General features: G+C 39.8%; 2 pseudogenes; one reads left to right on the top strand and one right to left on the bottom strand.

Moving 5' to 3' along the window:
• Positions 1 to 1,020: 1,020 nt before the first annotated feature.
• Positions 1,021 to 4,240, bottom strand: LOC115833727 (annotated as a pseudogene).
• A 7,989-nt stretch (positions 4,241 to 12,229) lies between these two features.
• Positions 12,230 to 18,939, top strand: LOC100599887 (annotated as a pseudogene).
• Positions 18,940 to 22,660: the final 3,721 nt, after the last annotated feature.

The following is a 22,660-nucleotide window of genomic DNA, read 5'->3' as shown; positions in this document are numbered from 1 at the left end:
AAGATTCACATGCAGAGCGCCAGATTACAGAAGCAGGCAAGGCAGGCTTCCAGAGCAAAACTCAAGCCTTGGTTCACTTTCCAAGTTACTAGAGTTCAGGGTAATCAAACGCATTCCTTAACCTTGACTCCTTCCTGCTTACTAAGACTTTGATCAGGGACAGTCTTCATGCTGTCCAGAGGGGGTCTCTGAAACTGAGAGTAACAGTTGGCTTACATCTTCAGTGATTCAAGTCTGCAAGGTGTATATGATTGTGCTTTGGGGGGAAAGCAGAGATGCCACTTTCTGTACTTACAATGGAGTTCACTTCAGTGCTAAAAGCACATCATAGCAGCTCTGCTTGTAATAAACTTCAAACTAGCAATCTGCCTTTGGGTTGAGCTGTTCTCCTACAAGATAAGCTGTTAAGTCATGCCTTGACTTTAGATCTCTCCGCTGGGCAGGCTAAGCATCCAGAGGTCCTGTGTGGCAGCCAGCTGGGAAAGCCACCCTCAGGTCCTTCCCACCGAGGCCTGCGGCAGCGACTATGGTGGAGGCTATGGTGGCAGCGGCTGCGATTGATCGGAAGGGGCCCCTCCACGCACCACGCAGAGCAGAGGAGGGCACAGTGTCTTGCAGGCCAGGGCACAGGTGCTGGGTAGGTCAGGAGGGCGCTGGGTTCTTGTTCTTCTGGCATCTTGACGCTGGAGCTGGGCATCAGGGCTCAGCACTCCTCCAGGCAGAGGCGAGTGGGCATGTAACCGGGCGGGTTCATGGCTGCCAGGAGCATGCCAGGAGCAGGAGGAGGGATCCTGTGACAGACAAGCAGGCAGGCTATAGAGGCCGCCTCCAATAAGTAGTTTTTTAACCCATCCTTCTCCCTCCACTCTCAAGTAGACCACAGAGTCTATTTTTCCCATACTGACGTCTCTGTGTGTTCAGTGCTTAGCTCCCAATTATAAGTGAGAACATATAGCATTTAATTTTCTGATCCTGCATTAATTTGCTTAGGATTACAGCCTCCAGCTCCATCCCCATTGCTGTAAGAGAGTTGGTGTGCCCAGAGCAAAGCCCTCCATTTAAGCTCCCATTCACAATTACACTGACTCCATTGAGGACCTTATGGCGAAGGTGGGAACAGCCACTGTTGAGACCGCCAATGCTCAGTAAGCCTCCATGAACACTTCCATTTATCTCATTTGCTCCTGAGGGGGTGGTGTATTCCATCATCTGCCCGTTAATATCTGATCCTTGATAGAGATATCCTGGAGGGTCATGTTTCTCTATGATATTCTGCTGGTGATTCTTCCACAGTCCCATTTCAATGAAAACCTTAAGATGAGGCCCAAGACACCCAGCATACAGCCAAGGATCAGATATAACAGGTCACTGCTTCTGGCAGGGCTGGTTGATGGCCTCATATTTCCTGAGGAATTCAGAGGGGTACTCAAGCCTTTCAGATACTCAGAAGCTCCAGGAACACGTTTTACTTTAGTCTCGCAGATCATGACATTGCTAAACTCACTTTCTTCTCCTTCACTGAAGCACTGCATTTTAATGCCATAGGAAGTTTCTGACAGCAGATGGGCAATCATGTGCCACTCCTTTGAACCTTCTGTAACATCCCTCTTATAACCATTGTCATTGTCATTATCTATGAGTTGGTAATAGATATAAAAGAATGGAAGTGTTATTGTTACTTCATGGAATGTATGTCCACTTTAGCACAATCTGAGTAATGCTGACAGCCTCTGTGTATACAATGTGAGGTTCGTTATTGGACAGTTGGAAACAAGTTTGGGGAACCCAGTCACCTGATAAGGATGAGACGCTGACCTCTGAAAACTCTCTTCATAGTGGTTGATAGCAATGACCCTAAATTTGTATGTTGAACCTGGTTCCACACTACAAACTTCCACAGAAATTTTGGAAGGAAGGATATCTTCAGCTACCACCAGCCAGTCACTGGTCCTCATCCATTTATATTTGACCTTGAAGGCAGCAATTGAAGAATTCCCATTTGCCCAAGGAATTCAAGTGACATAGACCAACCTCTCTGATGCAGTGGAGATAATCAGGTGATCTGGTGCCTCTGGAGTGCCACTGTGCCTAGATGAATCTGTAAGCACCACTCCAAAATTGTTGTTTGCAGCTTCTGAAACAACAGGATACTTTGGGGTGCTATGGGTTGAGAGGATGCCTGGGTGTTTTTTGATGATGCTGTTTTCTCTTTGCTGGTTCAGAAGGTAAGCATGGCAGGTGGGTTTTCACTTGCAGCACTTCTCGCTACCATCAAGAGTTCATAAAGACTAGATGGTTCCATTTCAGCTAAATGAAGCTCACTTTCACTTCCTGGGATTCAAACCCCGTGCCAACTTCCCACCACACCAACTTCATACTCCAGATTTTGATACTTCACAAAATAGGCATTGATGGGCAGTCCACTGTCCTTGCCTGCCCTCCACACCAGGTTTTATGTATCTGGTATGGGGGTCTGTAGGGTTTCAATTTGATGGAGACATCAGGAACAGAGATGCCACTAGCAATTTTCTCTGATGGTGCTTCCACTGCACTGGGATGTGCTTTCTCTGGAAATGAGCTGAATAATCCAGTTTCTGAATCATCTCTTTTTTTTTTTTTCATTATTCTGAGTAGTATCAAAAACTGTGACTGTTTCTGCTTTTGTTTGTTTCAAAAGGAACAACCATGAGAGGTGGTTCTGCCTGCATGGTAGCGTGTTCATTTGTAGCTTCACAGATGTATTTCTCCACATGCTCCTGTGTCACAGCCTGAGTATGGAGAGAGCTCAAGCCAGCTTGGGACATGATGAAATAGACAGGCTCTAGGTCCAAGATTCCAGGTCCTGATAAGTGTGACTTTTGGGATTTAGATCTCAGGACTTAAGACAGATGGCTGGTTATCAATCCATGGATGTCATACCAACAAGTGACCAGACCCCGCAGCCTGGTAGCATTGCAGGACAGAGTAAACAAAGTCTCCATCTACCACTTTTATGCTTGCTGGTGCCATAATTATAGCTTGCTTGAATCCATTGCCTTTTTCTATTTCAAGTCTTCCAGTAGACTGCATAAATCCAATCTCATTATGTGCTAAACACTAATGTAGCCTAATATCTTGCATAATAACCCCACTGAATTTCAGTCAGTTTCCTGCAGTTCGATGTCTTGAGGAAGGGTGATTAGGCTGTGCATTATGAAACCAGTTATGGTTGGCAGCTGGGTTCCTACAAACATCAGAGATAAAGTGTACTGTGGAAAACAGAGACACTATCTGATCCTGTAGTCCCTTAGAGTAGGAGCGTGTTGAAGTACATGAACCATGTATGCCACATATTTTACATTTCCAGAGTTGTTTCCCACCATGCAGGAATAGTTTCCAGAGTCCACTGGGTCAATGCTATCTATGGCAAGATGAGAATACAACCTTCTCCAGTTGCTTCCCGGGGCAACATCCTGCCTGTCCTTTAGCCAACACACTTGAGGAGCCAGGACCCCACTAACCACACACTCCAAAGCTACAGGCCTACGTGAATGAACAGCTAATACCTATGAATGAGCAGGGGAAGAATGCCAAAATCATCTGAAGAAAGGTGACTCACAAGGAGCTTTTGGCCAATGGGTTCAACTTTTAATTCATGTGTGGCTGGATTATAAGCTGCGCATTTGTATGATCCCTTGTCCTCTAAGGATACATTCAAAATCTAAAGATGTTCTTGTGGAGGGATTAATTAATTCTTTGTGGAATGCTTCAGCCACTTCCCCTGGATTTTAGCGCACACCTCAATTTTGGGGTTACTCTCTGGTACCCCGCAGCCAATGAAACCAGCACCTTTATTATTTTGCTGTAATAAAATGCTTTGTGGATGAATCAAAATCACCAAGAACTGCTGTGCATACTGTTACAGGGCCACTTAAAACAACATTGACCTACTGTTGAAAATGCATTGGTAGTAACCCAAAAGGGAGGAGTTAAGAGAAAAAAATTGTCAAAGTCCCCTGATGAATCTTAATATTTTCCATGTTTCTATTCTATTTTTTCCATTATGCGACCTTGAGATATGAGTGGTCACAAGTTTAGCAGAACAATATAGTTCTATAGGTCCACTAAGTTTCTGGATGGCAGAGAGTAGCTCAGAAGTGAAATAAGGTGCCACGTCTGAACTCCCAAAAGAGCAGAGAATCCTAAGAGTAATAGAAGGTGGTGTCCATAAGGGGCCAGGATCTGGATGCAGAGCGCCAGATTACAGAAGCAGGCAGGACAGGCTTCCAGAGGAAACCCAAGCCTTGGTTCATTTTACAAAATACTGTAGTCCAGGGTAAGCAAACACCTTCTTTAACCTTGACTCCTTCCTGCTTACTAAAGACTTTGATCAGGGACAGTCTTCATGCTGTCCACAGGGTGTCTCCCAAAATGAGAGTAATAGCTGACTTACATCTTCAGTGATTCAAGTCTGCAAGGTGAATACACTTGTGCTTGGGAGGGAAAGCAGAGAAGCCACTTTCTGTTCTTAGCCTGGAGCTCACTTCAGGGCTAAAAGCATATCATAGCAGTTCCGCTTGCAATAAAGTCCAAACTAACCATGTGCCTTTGGTTTGAGCTTTTCTCTTAACAAAATAAGCTGTTAAGTCATGCGTTGATTTTAGGTCTCTCCACGAGGCGGGCTAAGTATCTAGAGCTCCTGTGTGAAAGCCAGCTGGGAAAGCTGCCCCTATGTCATGTCCTCTGGTGTGCGGCAGCGGCTGTGATGGCGGCTGTGATCTGAAGGGGCCCCTTCAGGTCCAGCACAGGGCAGAGGAGGGTGTGGTGCCTCGCACGCCAAGGGCAGAGGCGCTGGGTAGGGCGAGTGGGCCGCGGGGTCCCAGGTCTCCTTGCACTGAGTGGCCTCAACGGGGAACCAGGGCTCAGGGGAGGGTAACTGGGTTTGGGGGGGGGTGCGGAGTGACAGGACCCATCCCTGTGGCGATGCTACTCTGAATGGAGGCCTGCCTACAGGAAACCAGGTGGTCACAAGGCCCAACAGGAGCAGGAGAGGAGCAGGCGGAGGAGCGATCCCAGACAGAGACAGGCAAGGCAGGCTGTAGACACTGCCCCCAGGCGGTATTTTTTTAACCCATCCCTCTCCCGCCACCCTCAAGTAGTCCACAGAGTCTATTTTTCCCATATTGATGTCTATGTGTGTTCAATATTTAGCTCCCCCATGTAAGTGAGAACATACAGCATCTGGCTTTCTATCCTGCATGAATTTGCTTAGGATTAAAGCCTCCAGCTCCATCCACATTGTTGTAAAGGACACGATTTCATTCTTTTTATGGCTGTATAGTATTCCATGGTGTATATGTACCACATTTTATTTATACACTCTACCATTGGTGGACACCTGGGTTGATTATGTCTTTGCTATTTTGAATAGTGCAGCCATGAACATAGGAGTGTATGTGTCTTTTTGGTAGAATGATGTATTTTCTTTTGAGTATATACTCAGTAATGAGATAATTGTATCAAAATTTAGCTCCGTGTTCTTTGAGAAATCTCCAGACTGTTTTCCATAGCGGGTGAACTAATTTACATTTCTTGCACTATCTTTAGTTCACAAAATTTCTACTAGACTCAGCTCAGGGCTGCAGCCCCGAGTGCAGCAGGTGCTGGGGTTTCCATAAGTAGACACTGTGCACAGGTAAAGAGAGTGCTCAGATCCCAGGATTGTGAGAAGAGAAGCAGAGGAAGGAGTTAAGGAGAGGGCCACATTTGGATGCCCTGAGGAGGGATGACAGGCAGATGTAAGGAAGGTGGTACTGTGCTAGCCACTGGTGACATCTTCCTAGTTCCAAAATCTCCTGGAAAGCAGGAAGCCTCACAATTCCCAAGCATGCTGCAGTTCTGGAAGGCACAGGGCTACTATTCTTCCCTGCTTGACTCTCTTTTCTCCCAATAAACATGCAACTCTGAAGCCAGGAGTCAGAATGAATTATCTTCCACCCACGCAACCTTTAAACCTTCAATTTATGATTGAATTACACATACACACATGCGCAGGCACATACATGCATCCTTCTCTGTAATGAAACGTCCTTAGCTAATGCTAGACAGATCTGTGATCTATGATTATCTCTACCCTTTTGGGCAACAAGAATAGTGAATTGACTGACAAAATTGATGGACTCCTGGAAAGTAGTGTAAAAATTGGTTCCTAATAAAATTTGCAATTTGAAAATATTCTATCTTGAAGCAGACCAATGGTTAACAACTTTGCAAAACCAATATTCACACCCTTGATAAAATACTTGATTGCTAATGTGTTGGCTGCTGGATTTCTCCCAACAGAGAAACATCTTCAGAGTTCTTCTTCCCTGCTAAGAAAACATTTCTCTTTTGTCTCCTGGCCTCTGTATGTCTGAGGATCCCTTTTCTATGTCATCTGGTAACTTCTCATTTTATTTTTTCCTTGTATAATTTTGGACCAGCCCATGCCATCTTTTCCTCTCATTCTTCCCTATAAAGCAATGAATTTTGTAAAATAAAGAAAATGGCAAGAAGAGAGGAAGAGGATATCAGTGAAGAGGATGTCATGCTGGACATTGTGTTGTTCTTGGCACACTCTGCACGCAATCCTCTCTGCCATCTGCAGGGTGGCTTTTATTCTCACATTTTTCTTTGATCTATCTACTAGTGGGAGGGGAGAGTAACACTATCAGTGTCCCTTACCCCGTAAAATGCAGATTTTTATTAAGAAACAGTGCCTTGCTCTGCTGCCCAGGCTGGAGTGTAGTGGTGCAATCATAGTTCACTGTAACCTCGAACTTCTGGGCTCAAGGGATCCTCCAATCTCTGCCTCCCAAAGCATTGAAATTATTTGCTTAGCTCTTGCTGGATCTGACTACCAATTCTACCCTTATATATACAATATTTTTTCCATAGCTCTACTTATACATTTAGTTAAATATTTTTCAAAATAATAACATTTTAAAGCTAAACGAAGTCAATATGATTTTCAGTTAAAAAACAACACAAAATAAAAAAATGCACATATCCAAATAAAAATTAAACAGAAACAATAAAATATCTTTAAAAGAACAGTATTTCTATAATTTTCCTTCTTAATTTTTAAACAGAGTAAAACGGATCAACTTCACAATTTAACTGAAAGATGATTTAGAAATTGTCTAAAAACACTAAAGCCATTAAAACTTTCTCTAGCCACAGATATAACAGCTGTAAACACTTTAGGGTAACCAACAATTGTTTTGTCTATTCTCAGGTTAGAGCAGAAGAACCCTCAGCTGCCGACCAGTGGGACATGACAATGCCAAGGAATCTGGGCCACAAACCAGGCCATTCCCCTGAAAATCTGCTGTAGCTGCTTTGGAGCTAAAAAGCCAAGGTTCCCAACAGTATCCATGGGCAGAGGGCTGAGGTACCTGGTCAGTTACCTCTCCAACCCCTCACTCCTGCATCAAGCAAGAAAATAACCAAGAATCTCAGTCAGAGGAGAGCTGCTGTGTATAGATGACTGTTTGTGGCAGGGGGTCAGGGTATTCATGCTGCAGAAGACAAGCTGGAATCGTCCTCCACCCCCATTTCTACCCAACCAAGGGCTCTGCTTCCTTTCATAAACCTGCCTCTAGTCTTCCCCACCTTTCTCTCTTCCTATCCCCTCTCGAATTGCTGGATGAGGCTGTGCTGCTGCACCCGACTGTCTGGCCCCTGAGCATTACATCCCCATACTCCAGGCCTTTATTCATCACCAGAACAGCATGGTACTGGTATAAAAATAGGCACATAGACCAGTGGAACAGAATAGAGAACCCAGAAATGAACCTACAATTACTTACAACCAACTGATCTTCGACAAAGCAAACAAAAACATAAAGTGGGGAAAGGACACCCTATTCAACAAATGGTGCTGGGATAATTGGCAAGCCACATGTAGGAGAATGAAACTGGGCTTTGTGGCACAGACAAACTTTCTTATTATTATTCAATGAAACACGTAGGACCTACTGGGAAGGTATTTTGCAGATGTAACCAAAGGTCCTACTCCTGTATCTAGCAAGTGTACCCAGGTAAGCCTGACTTCATCAGTGAAAGTCCCTTAAAGAAAGACATAGGCATTCCTTCAAAAACATTTAAAATAGCAAATGGGACTCCCAATTGCCCCCTACTGACTTTGGACCAAAGCTTTGAATCGTGACCATTGGGATCCAGCCAGCTGAGGATTTTTCTTCCTAACTGACTTTAACAGGGATCTCATACTTGCTCAGGCAGCCCATCAACTGTGGAAACCAATTCCTTGCACTTAGTTCATATGTGAATCTCCCTAAGTATACATATATATTATGGGTTCTGCTTTGATTTTTGAACCTTGACAGACTTTTTGAACCTTGACAGACATAAGGATGATAGATTTGTCTTCACTGTTCTGACACTCATGAATATAAGTCTTGTGGGGGCTATTGGCAAAGAATTCCTCTGTCAGAAAATATTTGAGTAGCCACTTCTGAAATCTCTTTTCTTTTTTAAATTGTCACATGACAACAAAAATATTTGTTATAGAAAGAAAAATATAGTCCATCCCTATCATTTGGATTCTGTATTTGTGAATTAGCCTATGTCCTAAAACTTGTTTATAATCCCCAAATTAATTACTATATTGCATTTCTAGTCATGGTAGAAAATCATGCACCATGTGGAGAAAAGCATTAAAATAATAACTCATATTTCACCCATGAGATTGGCAAAGTTTTGTAAATTCAACAAGAGACCTCAAATTAGTAGAGTTATTTGGTTAGTCAGTGATTTCTCTTAGAGTGGTAGGAAACAAAAAAAAGTTTTATCTTCCTGTTGGACTTCTCTCCGAATATCCTATAAAGGTACTAAAGCAGCCTTTAAGGCTGGACGAGGTGGTTTATGCCTGTACTCCCAAGTACTTTGGAGGTCCAAGACCAGAGGATGGCTTGAAGACAGAAGTTGAAGAACAGCCTGGGCTACAGAGCCATACCCTGACTCTATGAAAAGTCTTAAAAAACATTAGCCAGGTGGGATGGTGTGAGCCTGTAGTCCTAGCTACTTGGGAGGCTGAAGCAGGAGGATCTCTTGAGCCTTGGAATTCAAGGCTGCAGTGAGCTATGATTGTACCGCTGCACTCCACAAGGAGGCAGTTTCTCTAGAATAAATAAATGCACCCTTAGAGGAATGCCTGTATCTTGGATGAAACTCAATAAACAATAAAAAATGCATCTTAGTTAATTTCTAGTGTATGTCTAATCTGAAAGAATTTATGTTACATATGATTCATTTCAGTTATGGTTTTTTAAGAAATGATGATAATTTAATCAGCAGTGCAAAGGTGTGATCTGAATACTGCATAAACCTAATCATCTTATTCTCAACATTTCTCAATACTCCACCCACTTAAAGAGGTGGGTGTGGTCTTCACAGATTCTTATAAAAGGACATAGAAGAGACAAGCTCAGTTTTCTTCAAAGGAGAAGGAGCGCACTTAGAGGGAGCTGTATTTTGGTGACCTCTGAAATTCAGTACTGCAGTGAATGAGCTCCTGACCTTGAGGGGTACTTAACAGAATTATCTCTCGAAGAATCATTGTGGGAACCATTCAAAGAACCCAGTGGTGGGTGAAACTTGTATTGATAAAATTATATCTTCTTTCCTTTACAAAATAATAAATTAGAGTGTTAAAAATATCTCATTATCTTAAATCTACACAATGATACCATTTGTAATTCATATTCTTACTATAGATTTTATGAATTATGAGGATACTAATTGTTATTATTTTGTGTTTTCTATCATTCTTCAATATCCTTTGGAAAAAATTTAAATATCTAGTGTTTGCTGCAACAGATATATATGCATAATGAACATATGGAGTTGATATTTATACATGTATGTACACACAGATGTGTGTAAATATATGTGTAATGAGGGTATTAATATTATACAATTGAATTGAGAAGATGTTAATGAATGTTAATTAATTCATTCAGCTTTTAGACATAACTTTAAATTAGTAAGGTAATGATGAGAGATGCAAAATAGTGAAACTTAAAAAAATGAGAAAGCTCCCCAAAACATCCTAGTTTGGAAATCAAAACACAATTTTTTGACCAAATAAATATATAAGACCTAATTTGATACGTGACGGTGGTTGCCATCTCACTTGAGTCTTAATCTTATTAAACTATGAAAAATTCCTTAAAATGACTTAGATGACCTCTGGAGAATATTTATAATTCTAAGATTTTTCATTTGTTTCACTAAAATTCAGCAGTGTTATCAAATAAAAGAGAGTAAAGAAAAGGACTTAAAATTGCCAAAGACCATAGTTTATATATTAGTCAGGGCTCTCCAGACAGACAGAATCATAGGATGTATATGTATACATGTAGAGATACATTCATGCGCCATTTCAGTCAACCACAAACCACACATGGTGGTCTCATAAGATTATAATACCAGTATGTTTACTGTACCTTTTCTGTATTTAAATATGTTTACATACTAAATAATTACCACTTACCACTGTGTTACAATTGCCTACAGTATACAGTACAGAACATGCTGTACAGTTTTGTAGCCTAGGAGCAATAGAATGTACTGTATACCATAGGTGTGTAGCAGGCTATACCATCTAGGTTTGTGTAAGTATATTCTGTCATGTCAAAACAATAAAACCACCTGGCTAGGTGCAGTGGCTCATGCCTGTAATCCCAGCACTTTTGGAGGCCGTGGTGGGCAGATCACTTGAGGCCTGGAGTTCAAGTCCAGCCTGGCCAACATGGTGAAACCTCATCTCTACTGGAAAAAAAAAAAGAAAAAAAGAAAAAATTTGCTGGGTGTAGTGGCATATTTCTGTAATCCCAGGTACTCAGGAGGCTAAGGCAGGAGACTTGCTTTGACCCAGGAGGCAGAGGTTGCAGTGAGCCGAGATTGCACCACTGCACTCCAGCCTGGGTGACAGAGTGAGACTCCATCTCAAAAAGTAAATAAATAAAACCTCCTTACACATTTCTCAGAACACATATCTGTCCTCAAGCTACACATGATTCTACATGAGAGAGAATTCATCAGGAAAATTCATTTGCTTGATTATGGAGTCTGAGCAGTTCCAGTATAGGCTGTCTTTAAGCTGATGTTCTGAGGATACTGGTATCTTGACTGAGCTCAAGGCTGAAAGCCTCAGAACCAGCTTCAGGAGAAAGAAAGATGAAATCGCCTTTTCTCTGGCTTTTTCCTTTTATCTGAGCTACCAGCTGATTGAATGGTGCCCACTCACATTGAGGGATGATGGTCCCACTCAGCTCACCAACTCACATGTCTCTCTCCTCTGGAAACACCTTCATAGACTCACCCAGAAACAATGCTGCACCAGTTCCCTAGGTGTTGGTTAATCCAGTCAGACTGATACCGAAAATTCACCATCACACTGTAGAAATATAATTACACCTCTTTAAGTTTAACAAAAATCCTACTATATGTTAGTTCAGAGTTTGGGTATCCCTAGAAGTTAATTTAATCCACAAGAAAATAAAAAGTCCCAATATCTTTCATTATGTTTTCTCTTCTATTCAACCTAAATTGGTTTAATCGCTGTTTTTTATTTGTTTATTTGGTTGGTTGATTGGTTTTTCTGTTTTGTGTTGGTTTTGGTTTTTTATTTTACTTTAATTTTATATTATTTTAAGTCCTGAGATAAATGTGCAGGATGTGCAGGCTTGTTACACAGGTAAACATGTACCATGGTGGTTTGCTGCCCCACTGTTGTGTCTCTCTCTAAAAATATATCATAGGACCCTCTAGCCAACTTCTCATATTTCTTTGGCCAAGGCAGTTTTTCCCGCTCTTTCATACTCATTCAGCACTTACGTGAAAGAAGAATAGGAACAACTACAATTTATTCTAGGCCACTTAGAATCAAACCCAATTTCCAGATCCACATTCAGAAAATGGGAAATTGAAGAGATTAGTATTATGTTACAGACAGGAACTAGGAGTAGAAGGGGTTGTGAGTCATCTAGTCAGTAATATCTACTATAAAGCCGGGAGACTCTCTCTGTGTGAGATTTTTATTTTTGTTACAGAAGAAATAGTTTGCTGTGCTTTAATGAACACTGTCAAGAGAAGAAACTATAGCTATCACTTATCTCCACATGTTCAGAAGCTTTTCATCAACACAGACCCCAAAATGACATGTTCCTCTTTCTTCCTCAGAAACATGAATTCTGGAATCTCGCAAGTCTTCCAGAGGGAACGCACCTGCCCCATCTGCATGAACTACTTCATAGACCCGGTCACCATAGACTGTGGGCACAGCTTTTGCAGGCCCTGTTTCTACCTCAGCTGGCAAGACATCCCAATTCTTACTCGGTGCTTTGAATGCATAAAGACAACACAGCAGAGAAACCTCAAAACTAGCATTCGATGGAAGAAGATGGCTTCCCTTGCCAGAAAAGCCAGTCTCTGGCTATTCCTGAGCTCTGAGGAGCAAATGTGTGGCACTCACAGGGAGACAAAGAAGATGTTCTGTGAAGTGGGCAAGAGCCTGCTCTGTTCACTGTGCTCCAGCTCTCAGGAGCACCGGGATCACAGACACTGTCCCATTGAGTGGGCTGCTGAGGAACACCGGGTAAGTGATGCCTCTGAAGGTCTATTTCTATAAAGAACACATGAAATTCCTGTGGGTCTATGTTCTTGGAGACTGGGTGAAGCCAACTCTGAGTCCCTTTAAGCAACTCTCTTTGGGGCTTTCTTAGCTTCAAACCTCTGAGATTTGACGAAGAAGAAGGGAAACCGAAGAAATGCCATTTACTAGGGACTTACTTGTCTCTCATTCTGGCCCCCTCCCTATGAAACTGTCTGCATGTTACTTTATTGTCTTCACTGGTGCTTCAATTTATGGCCCTTTTGCAGGAGAAGCTTTTAAAGAAAATGCAGTCTTTATGGGAAAAAGCATGGAAAATCAGAGAAACCTGAATGTGGAAACCACCAGAATCAGCCACTGGAAGGTTAGTCCTGTACTACGCTACCTTCTCCAGGAACTTATGGTGGGCAAATGGGTGAGTCTTAAAATAGGGACTTGATATCAAACTGTAAAGTTTCTGGGAGTCAATATAAAAAAAAAAAGAAAACATTGAGAAAAAGTGGCCTCATTTCTTATGTAGAATAGTATGACTGTTAGATGGGATTTCTAACAAAATCATTGATGTTACCCAAAGTGTGCTGGTTGTTTTCATACAAACCTGTAGCTATACACCAACAGATACAAGAAACTGGGCCATCTCACAGCATTCTATATGTGCTGGTTGGATAAATGCTGGACATAAGAGTTATTTGGCAGTCATAGAAAGCTCAAGTGAACCTTCTGAGCCTGGGTCAGCATTAATCTGAATGCTGGTGGACAAGTGGTATTTAGAATTGTATGGAAAATTTGAGACAGAAAGAGTGTTAGGGGAAATCTAGGGAAACCATGAAATTAAGAATCTCAATGAATTAATACTGAATAATACATAACATATGATGAGAAAAGTGATGAGAAATATGGATTTGTGTCTTCAGGGAGACATAGAAACATGCCCAAAATATGGGAACTAGTATCTAAATGTAAGGAGAAATCTGAGGACTTCAGAAAAACATTAAAAATGATTTTCTCTTTGTGGATGTATACTTTGAGGGTATGATAGCTAATATTAGTGTGTCGAAAAGTATTTCATAAGAACCTAGTCTCTGTTGAATATTAAATTATAAAATTTGCTAGTATAGAAGAAAGAAAGCATCTTTGTCCTCACAAATTGTACAATCCAAATGAGAGAGGCAAATGGTCAACATGCAAATATGTGCAATATGTGATGTGTTCGAGTGTGGTAGGTTCTTTGTTGGAGAATAATCAAGCAGGGAAGTAGAAAAGGACAATAGAGGCCAGAAACGGGAGATTAGTGTCTGAGTTTTAAATAGGGTGGTCAGAAAAAAGACTCACTGAAAAATTCAAATTGAACGAAGTTTTGAAGAGGAAGGGGAGCACGAAAGTATGTATGGATATATATGTGGGCCATGAGTGTGTGTATATGTATATGTATATGGGTGTTTGTGTGTGTGTGTGTGTAAAATTCTAGTTGGAGAGAACAGCATATGCAGTAATTTTGAGTTTGTGTATATTTGGAGGCCTGGGGAACCACAAAGAAGTCTATGTTTCAGATTGGGATGACTTAGAAAAAGAATGGAAGGAAATGAATTCAGAGAGACAAAGATGGCCAGATCATAAATGCAGCCTTATTAGGATAAGTTTTGCTGCGTGAAATGCATTTAGCTGGACATGTTACTCTAAGGTCATTTCACATATAATGAGTTTAAGCAACTTGTTGCGTATCTCAGAAATAGAAATAATTATTTCCTTTCTAGTAACTATAGCTCTATACTCCAACTCTTAAGCATGAACTGTTCTTAGTTTTCCATAAATATGGGTTGGAACAGAGAAATTCAAATTGCGTTTTTTTTATTTCCAACTATCTTAGAAAACACATTATCTTGAATAAATTTAATGTAATTGGTCAGATACATCTTTATGCAGAAAGAAAGGAAAGGAAAAAATTTTGTGGATTCTAAGAACTGGCAAGACTGAGGTTTAAACTATTGGATGTTCGAGAGACAAAAGGAATCAGTGAGATTTAATAGGAGATGGATAAATACATTTCTCTTTTGACTAACCCATTATCACTGCAGGATTATGTGAATGTAAGGCTAGAAGCAATTAGAACTGAGTATCAGAAGATGCCTGCATTTCATCATGAAGAAGAAAAACATAATTTGGAGATGCTAAAAAGAAGGGGAAAGATATTTTTCATCAACTTCATTTAAGTAAAGCCAAAATGGCTCATAGGAGGGAGATTTTAAGAGGAACACATGAGGAGCTGATGAAAATGTGTCATAAACCAGATGTGGAGCTACTTCAGGTACAAATTCACAATGTGGTTTCAGGTTTTTGACTGTTCACATGTATAAGTATTTTCCTCATGGCTGAAATCCATCTCTATTTCCATGATGTGTTTCCAAGAACACATTTGCATAACTAATGCTACTTTATTGGGAGAGTATAGCCCTGCCAAGGGATTCTACCAGGCCAAAGGTCCCTCCTACTTTATCCACCAGCCACAAAACTTTGTGGAATGGTCAAGGTAACAGCCCCAATAACTATTCCCCAACTAAGTCAATAATATATTTTGGGTTGTCAAACATGTATAAAATAGTGAGTGATTCATTTACATTTAGGTTAATTTGAGTACATGGCAAGATCAGAAGTTCTGGGGATCTAGGCTCACATTAATATTATTTTAGGATCCACTCATTTGGGTAATAGGTTCTGGGAAAGATGACTGAGTAGGTTATTCGAGGTTACCATGGAGCATAGGATCTCTGGGCCTCTTCTCCCTTCACTTCTTTAGAGAATGTCTTCAAGACTCAGACTTTCCCAGGACATTAATTAGTGACAATACGACTGACTGGGTTTTTCATTACAGAAGAAATAGAAAATGCTTTGCAGAAGAGAAGATGGTAGGGAAATAATATCTTGAGAAACTGACTTCAAATTTCACACTGAACTTAATGAAAAATGCATCTTGTGAACTGCACTAAATCTTTCTATTTTTTTTTTACAGGCTTTTGGAGACATATTATACAGGTGAGTATGTACCCAGATTTTAGCATATGTTCTTTCAGTTTCCACGAATATCAAAGCAGGCTCTACCAAAGTCATGGCATAAGTGATTAAGATACTACTTTATTTTTTTGCATCTACTTTCATTCTCACACCAGAAAAGACAAGACCACTAAGTAAATAAACACATAAATACGTAAATAAATAGTGAAATAAAATTTTTTTAAAAACATGTTTATTTCTGATTTTGTTTTATTGCTTAAAAGCCTGCATAAGTGAAAGATGGAAGTTTTGTTTTGTGGATGGTGAGAAAGTCACCAGAGGAAGCAGGAGAGAAGTGGGGGAAGTATTTTAGCAGTGAAAAAGTTGATGATTTGTTGTTCGTACCTGTATACATATCAGTTAACAGTTCTGAAAAATAGATTGAAAAACTGTTGAGTGTTAGAACTTTATAAGTCTCTAGGGAAGCTTATTTCTAAAAGACAGGTCTCGCTGCCTAGAACAAGTTTCACATCCTTTATCTCGAAAAGGAAGCAGCACATGCAGCAGCCTCCCCAGAACCCCGCTATTTCAGACAAAGATGTCAGGGGAGTCTGCCAAGAAGTGGAACTCAGAAGAATTTCATTTCTAAATATTCTCAAGGCCATAAGGCTAAGGAACCTTACACATTTGGGGCAAAAAAAAGAAAGATCAGACTGAATTCTGACTCAGATTCTTCCACTATGCTTTACAATTCAGAAACTGTAAATAGAAATTAATTTCAAAAAGGAAGTAATAATTTTTGAATTATCAAATTTGTGGGTTCAAAGGATTCTCATGAAATGTCTTTTAAATACAAATAGCGATTTTTATTTATTTTATGGCTGTAGATATTGTAACTGCAGGTTTTTCCTTGCAGGAGTGAGTGCGTTCTGCTGCACATGCCCCAGCCTCTGAATCTAGAGCTCAGGGCAGGGCCCATCACCAGACTGAGGGACAGGCCCAACAAATTCCGAGGTAAGTCTCCACCCATAGGCAGCACTCCCACTATCTAAATATTATTATTGTTAGGATCACATAGGTAATTTTCACCCTTTATCAAGTATTTTACTTCTTTTTTTTTTTTTTTTTTTGAGACGGAGTCTCGCTCTGTCGCCCAGGCTGGAGTGCAGTGACGCAATCTCGGCTCACTGCAAGCTCCGCCTCCCGGGTTCACGCCATTCTCCTGCCTCAGCCTCTCCGAGTAGCTGGGACTACAGGCGCCCGCCACCACGCCCGGCTAATTTTTTGTATTTTTAGTAGAGACGGGGTTTCACCGTGGTCTCGATCTCCTGACCTCGGGATCGGCCCGCCTCGGCCTCCCAAAGTGCTGGGATTACAAGCGTGAGCCACCGCGCCCGGCCCAAGTATTTTACTTCTTTATAGGCATAAGTGAACAATATAATCATGCAACACTTTTGTATCTGTGTCTGTATAGTCAGATTTATAGCATTAAGTTTGAAAGATAATGAAAAACACATTATGGCCTCATATGTACTGAGTAATGTAATGGGAAAAAGGAGTAGTGTAGCAAATTTAAAAATGGAGCAAATGGAACAATGCTCAGAATGAAGGTGAGCTATTTAACGTTAAATACAAAATTTTACATTTCTTTAGTGTATTCATTTGAACAGCTAAGAACTGCTCTTTTGGGGAATATAGTTTACTGGAGATTCTTGGGCTTTTTAAATTTTTTAAATGGACATAATTACGTATTTCCAAAAAAATTAATGGGTAAAAATAAAAAGAAGAAATCATTTTGTGAATACAAGTAAAATTACAAACAAAAAGAAGTTCAGTTTAATTGCAATATGAAAAGCTACATGTTAAGTCTAAAATCCAGCTTCAGCCCCGAGCTAGCATGGAGGGCCACAGAGAGACTGGTCAAAGATTTTGCAGAAATCTGCTTTAAATTATCACTTATGACATGTACTTATGGATTTTTATCCAGTTATCTAGAGCAGTTCTTGAGTAAGTGAAAATCTTCACATTCTTTCCAAAATGACACCACTAGTTTTTAAAAATAAGAAACATTTCTTTAAGAAAATGTGGCACATATACACCATGGAATACTATGCAGCCATAAAAAATGATGAGTTCATGTCCTTTGTAGGGACGTGGATGAAACTGGAAAACATCATTCTCAGTAAACTATCGCAAGGACAAAAAACCAAGCACCGCATGTTCTCACTCATAGGTGGGAATTGAACAATGAGAACTCAAGGACACAGGAAGGGGAACATCACACTCCGGGGACTGTTGTGGGGTGGAGGAAGTAGGGGAGGGACAGCATTAGGAGATATACCTAATGCTAAATGACGACTTAATGGGTGCAGCAAAACAACGTGGCACATGGATACATATGTAACAAACCTGCACATTGTGCACATGTACCCTAAAACCTAAAGTATAATAATAAAAAAAAAAGAAACATTTCTAAATAATGATCTTGATAACAGCATAGCATTTAGGGCATATAATGTGCAAATTTTGCTTTGAAAATTGGATTGAAAGAAGTTGGTCTTACATTTGGCTCTCAGTATGTAAGTTTTCAAAACATTTTTAATATCTGTGGTTAGCATTTTGTCTTGTAGATAATATTAATCATCTCTATACTTTATTAGAAGTTACAAGCAAAAGTGTCCTTGTGACTTTACATTTCCTGGTAAATTAACTTCTTGATAGAAAAATTTTTGCTTCTTTACACATGTCTATGCATGTTTTCTTTCTTTCTTATTTATTTATTTATTTATTTTGCAGTGGATATTACTCTGCATCATAATGAAGCCAACAGTCATATCTTTCAATACGGAGATTTGAGAAGCATTTGTATTGGATGTGACCGTCAAAATGCGCCCCATATCACTGCAACACCTACAAGTTTTCTTGCATGGGGTGCTCAGACTTTCACCTCCGACAAATATTACTGGGAGGTCCATGTGGGGGACTCTTGGAATTGGGCTTTTGGTGTCTGTAATAAGTATTGGAAAGGGAAGAATCAGAATGGCAATATATATGGAGAGGAGGGACTCTTTAGTCTTGGCTGTGTTAAGAACGACATTCAGTGCAGTCTCTTTACCACCTCCCCAATTACACTGCAATATGTCCCAAGACCTACCAGGCACGTAGGATTATTCCTGGATTGTGAAGCTAGAACTGTGAGCTTTGTTGATGTTAATCAAAGCTCCCCTATATACACCATCCCTAATTGCTCCTTCTCACCTCCTCTCAGGCCTATCTTTTGCTGTATTCACCTCTGACCAGAGACAAATCAGAAATGTGTTCACCTGCTGTGCGAACTCCTTTATCCCAGGAAGCCCTCTTCCTTGTGTCTTCAAACAGGACAAATAGGTTCTGTTTTATGTCTTGAATTGCATACTAATGTTATTAAAACTCATTTATTGTGTTACTATTAAGTGTGGTAAAAACACTAAAAGTATATGTATTGGTTCTTTATTAATCAATTTTTGAAAAATCATTATTCATGATCGTGGCATAAAATATATTCTCTGTTTTCTTTTTTCTTCACTTCTGACTGTCGCTGAGTGAAATAATAGATGACAGACATGTCTGAATGAAGTTAAAATCAGTGGAAGGAGTCGAGATCTTTTGCTTCATGCAAAAACTTGGAGTGAAGTCTCAATGATAACTGGGAAATATTGTCTTTCTTTCTCTTTGTCTAACTATATTGCACTTATCCATCGTGTTTCATTGTACTAATCCATCCTTTGAGTTAATATTATTTGACCTTCCATGTTGGGCTTCATTTTCCAATTCTCACCACATATATAAATAATCCTGCATTATTAGTATGCTCTTCTACATTGAAATATACAAGGTGGTCAGACCAATGCTGGATTAATTGAATTTTTTTTAAGTAACTAGATTTTGACTCCTCCATCAAACCATGCGCAGTCATTTCCAAATAGATTCAGGTCCTGAAGATAAGGGGAACATGATACAATATTCTCATAAGGATTTCTTAACCAGGACAAAAATTAATAATAAAAAAATTGGTTGTTTTATATTAATGATGACTTCTGTGTTTCAAAAAACATGATACAAGAATTGAAATGCAAACCATTAGTGGAGAAAGATATTCATTCGAACATATATAAAATAAAATACAACACATGTGCATGATGAATTCTTAAAGTGTATTTTAAGTATTTTTCCAGACTCTTTTAGATTAGCATAGAATAAACTTGGATGGCAGAGTCAATGATGAGATTAGCTATGGAAATGGGAAACTGTTTTTTGGAGGACACTGGTAATGCTGTGAACTTATGAAAACAACCAAGTACTCAGTAGCAACTAAAATGTGTCTCCATAATGTTATTTTACAGATGTGTATGTGAAATCTGAAATTTGGGAGAACATTCTACTAGTGTTCTCTAGTGAAAAAATACAGCTGGAAGGAAGAAGAGAGGGAAGATGAAGGAGAGAGAAACAGAATGAATTTGACAGAAAATGCTATTTAGACTAAAATAGAATACTGCAGATACCACCACAAAGTGGTCAAGTTGTGTGTTATGAAGCAGAAATGGCAGGAAATACAATAGTAAAGAGATTTACAATTGGATTTGTTAGGTCTGGCTTTTTATTCTGTCAATGTTGTGGCTTCTAAACACATCAATGCTCTCCTTTGATCCATGTGCTAATTAACAACTAACACTCTGCCCCCTCTCCCAGATTCTTTCATCGTTTTAAACCCAATCTGATTCTAATCCAGCTAGTCACTGCAACAAATGTAATCATCTAAGAATTTTTAAAATGTCTTTGATGGGCCGGGCGCGGTGGCTCACGCTTGTAATCCCAGCACTCTGGGAGGCCGAGGCGGGCGGATCACGAGTTCAGGAAATCGAGACCACAGTGAAACCCCGTCTCTACTAAAAATACAAAAAAATTTAGCCGGGCGTGGTGGCGGGCGCCTGTAGTCCCAGCTACTAAGAGAGGGCTGAGGCAGGAGAATGGCGTGAACCTGGGAGGCGGAGCTTGCAGTGAGCCGAGATTGTGCCACTGCACACCAGCCTGGGCGACAGAGCGAGACTCCGTCTCAAAAAAAAAAAAAAATATTTTTGATGAACTAGTGAATATACCTCATTCTCAACAAAAATACTGTTTGAGAGGAAAAGTCGATGGTATTTAAAACCATTTAAGTGCATCCACACATGCAGACATATACATATATATGTATATATTTATGTATCTGAGTTAATTGCATTAATTAGAGTGGCTACCTGGATTAGGATCAAATTGGGCTTCAATGATGAAAGAATTCGGAATGTTGTTTCATTACCCTGTAATACCTATATGAATATATTAACCCTGTAATTTTACTACTGCAGAAACTCCCTTAGATGTAATCAAGGATGATTGTATAAGGATGTATATTGTTGCACTCTTTCCAATCATGAAAGAGAGAAAAGTAAATATACTGTAACGTGGAAATAGTTTAGAAAACTAGAATGCCTTTTACTAAACCCTGTAAAAACAAACACCATATATATGTATTAATATATTGATACTAACAGATTTTCTTTTATCTCTTATATGATTATAATTCCTATTTTCCACTAGTATTTTTATTATGGGCAGACATAGTATTTTATTATGGATGGACATAGAAACAAAAATAATTATCTCTACAGAGGGTACAAAATTAATATACAATTTATATATATAATATATAAACATATATTAAAATATTTGTATATTTATATTTTATACAAAATATATATTATATATAAATATACATAAAATATATAATATATATTGTATAAGTATATATATTTATATTTTATATGATGTATTTTATATTTTATATGATGTATTTTATATATCATATAAAAATTATAGATTATATAAAAATATAATATAAAAGTATATATATTTACATATATATTTTTATATATTTATTTATATATATATATATGCCACTTATCCCTAATATAGGGACTCGATCAGTTTCTGCTACTGTGGAGACAAGCCATATCATGGCTAGGGGCCATGATGGTAGGAGCAGTCAGAGGATTTCTTGCATTGTGATGAGTGCATATAAGTTAAATGAGCCACTTATCAGTAGATTTGATAGCAGGACAACAGTTATATCACTGATACCTAGGCAGTACATGACACTCAGTAAAGAATAGATTAATCCTCATGCTCTTCATCTTCCTCCTAATCTCTTTACCTGTGCTGCCCTCCAGCTTTCAAAGTGCTCTCAGAGTCATCACTTACAGTGTTCCTTAGCTGCCCCTTCAGTGGGCCAGTGTTTCTGTGCCCCAGTGTTCCTGAGAGTTAGAACACAGAAAACAGAGCCGGCTCTTGCCCACATCACAGAACATCTTTGTCTCCCTGTGGATCCCACACATTTGTTCATTAGAGCTCGGGAGCTGCCAGAGACTGGTTTTTCTGGTAATGGACACTAGATTCTTCAGAAGAACATTGGTTGAAATCTTCCTGCTGTGACAGCTCCCTGCATGCAGGGCAGGAGTGTGGGCTTCTTCCCAGCAAAGGCAGAGGCAGGGTCTACAGAAACTGTGCCCGCAGCCTATAGTGATGGGGTCTATGAGGTAATTCAGGCAGATGAGGCAGGTGAGTTCTTTCTGGAAGGCTTGTGGGAAGTCCAAGTCCGTTTTTCTGAGGGAAGGAAACCAGAAGAATTTATTCTTATGCCTTAGAGAGACAAAGATCTACGCAAAGTTTGAATCAGGTTTTGAGTAGGATCAGCTCACAGGTTTAAATCTATAGCAGGATAGGATTTTATTTTGCACATAACAAAGTGAAAAACTGAGGCACAGAATTCAAGCTTTGCAGAAAAATGTGTTGGCTCCCTAACCAACACACACACACACACCTACTTTCCCAAATTCTTTCCTCTTGTATGAAAAAAAACTTAAGGCTGGGCACAGTGGATCATGCTTGTAATCCAGCACTTTGGGAGGCTGAGGCAGCAGGATTGCTTGATCCAAGGAGTTC

The sequence above is a fragment of the Nomascus leucogenys genome, unplaced genomic scaffold (assembly GCF_006542625.1).
Source record: "Nomascus leucogenys isolate Asia unplaced genomic scaffold, Asia_NLE_v1 001259F_44931_qpd_obj, whole genome shotgun sequence".
NCBI lineage: Eukaryota > Metazoa > Chordata > Mammalia > Primates > Hylobatidae > Nomascus > Nomascus leucogenys.
The sequence above is the reverse complement of the archived record's forward strand: the minus strand, read 5'-3'. Positions and strand labels throughout refer to the sequence as shown.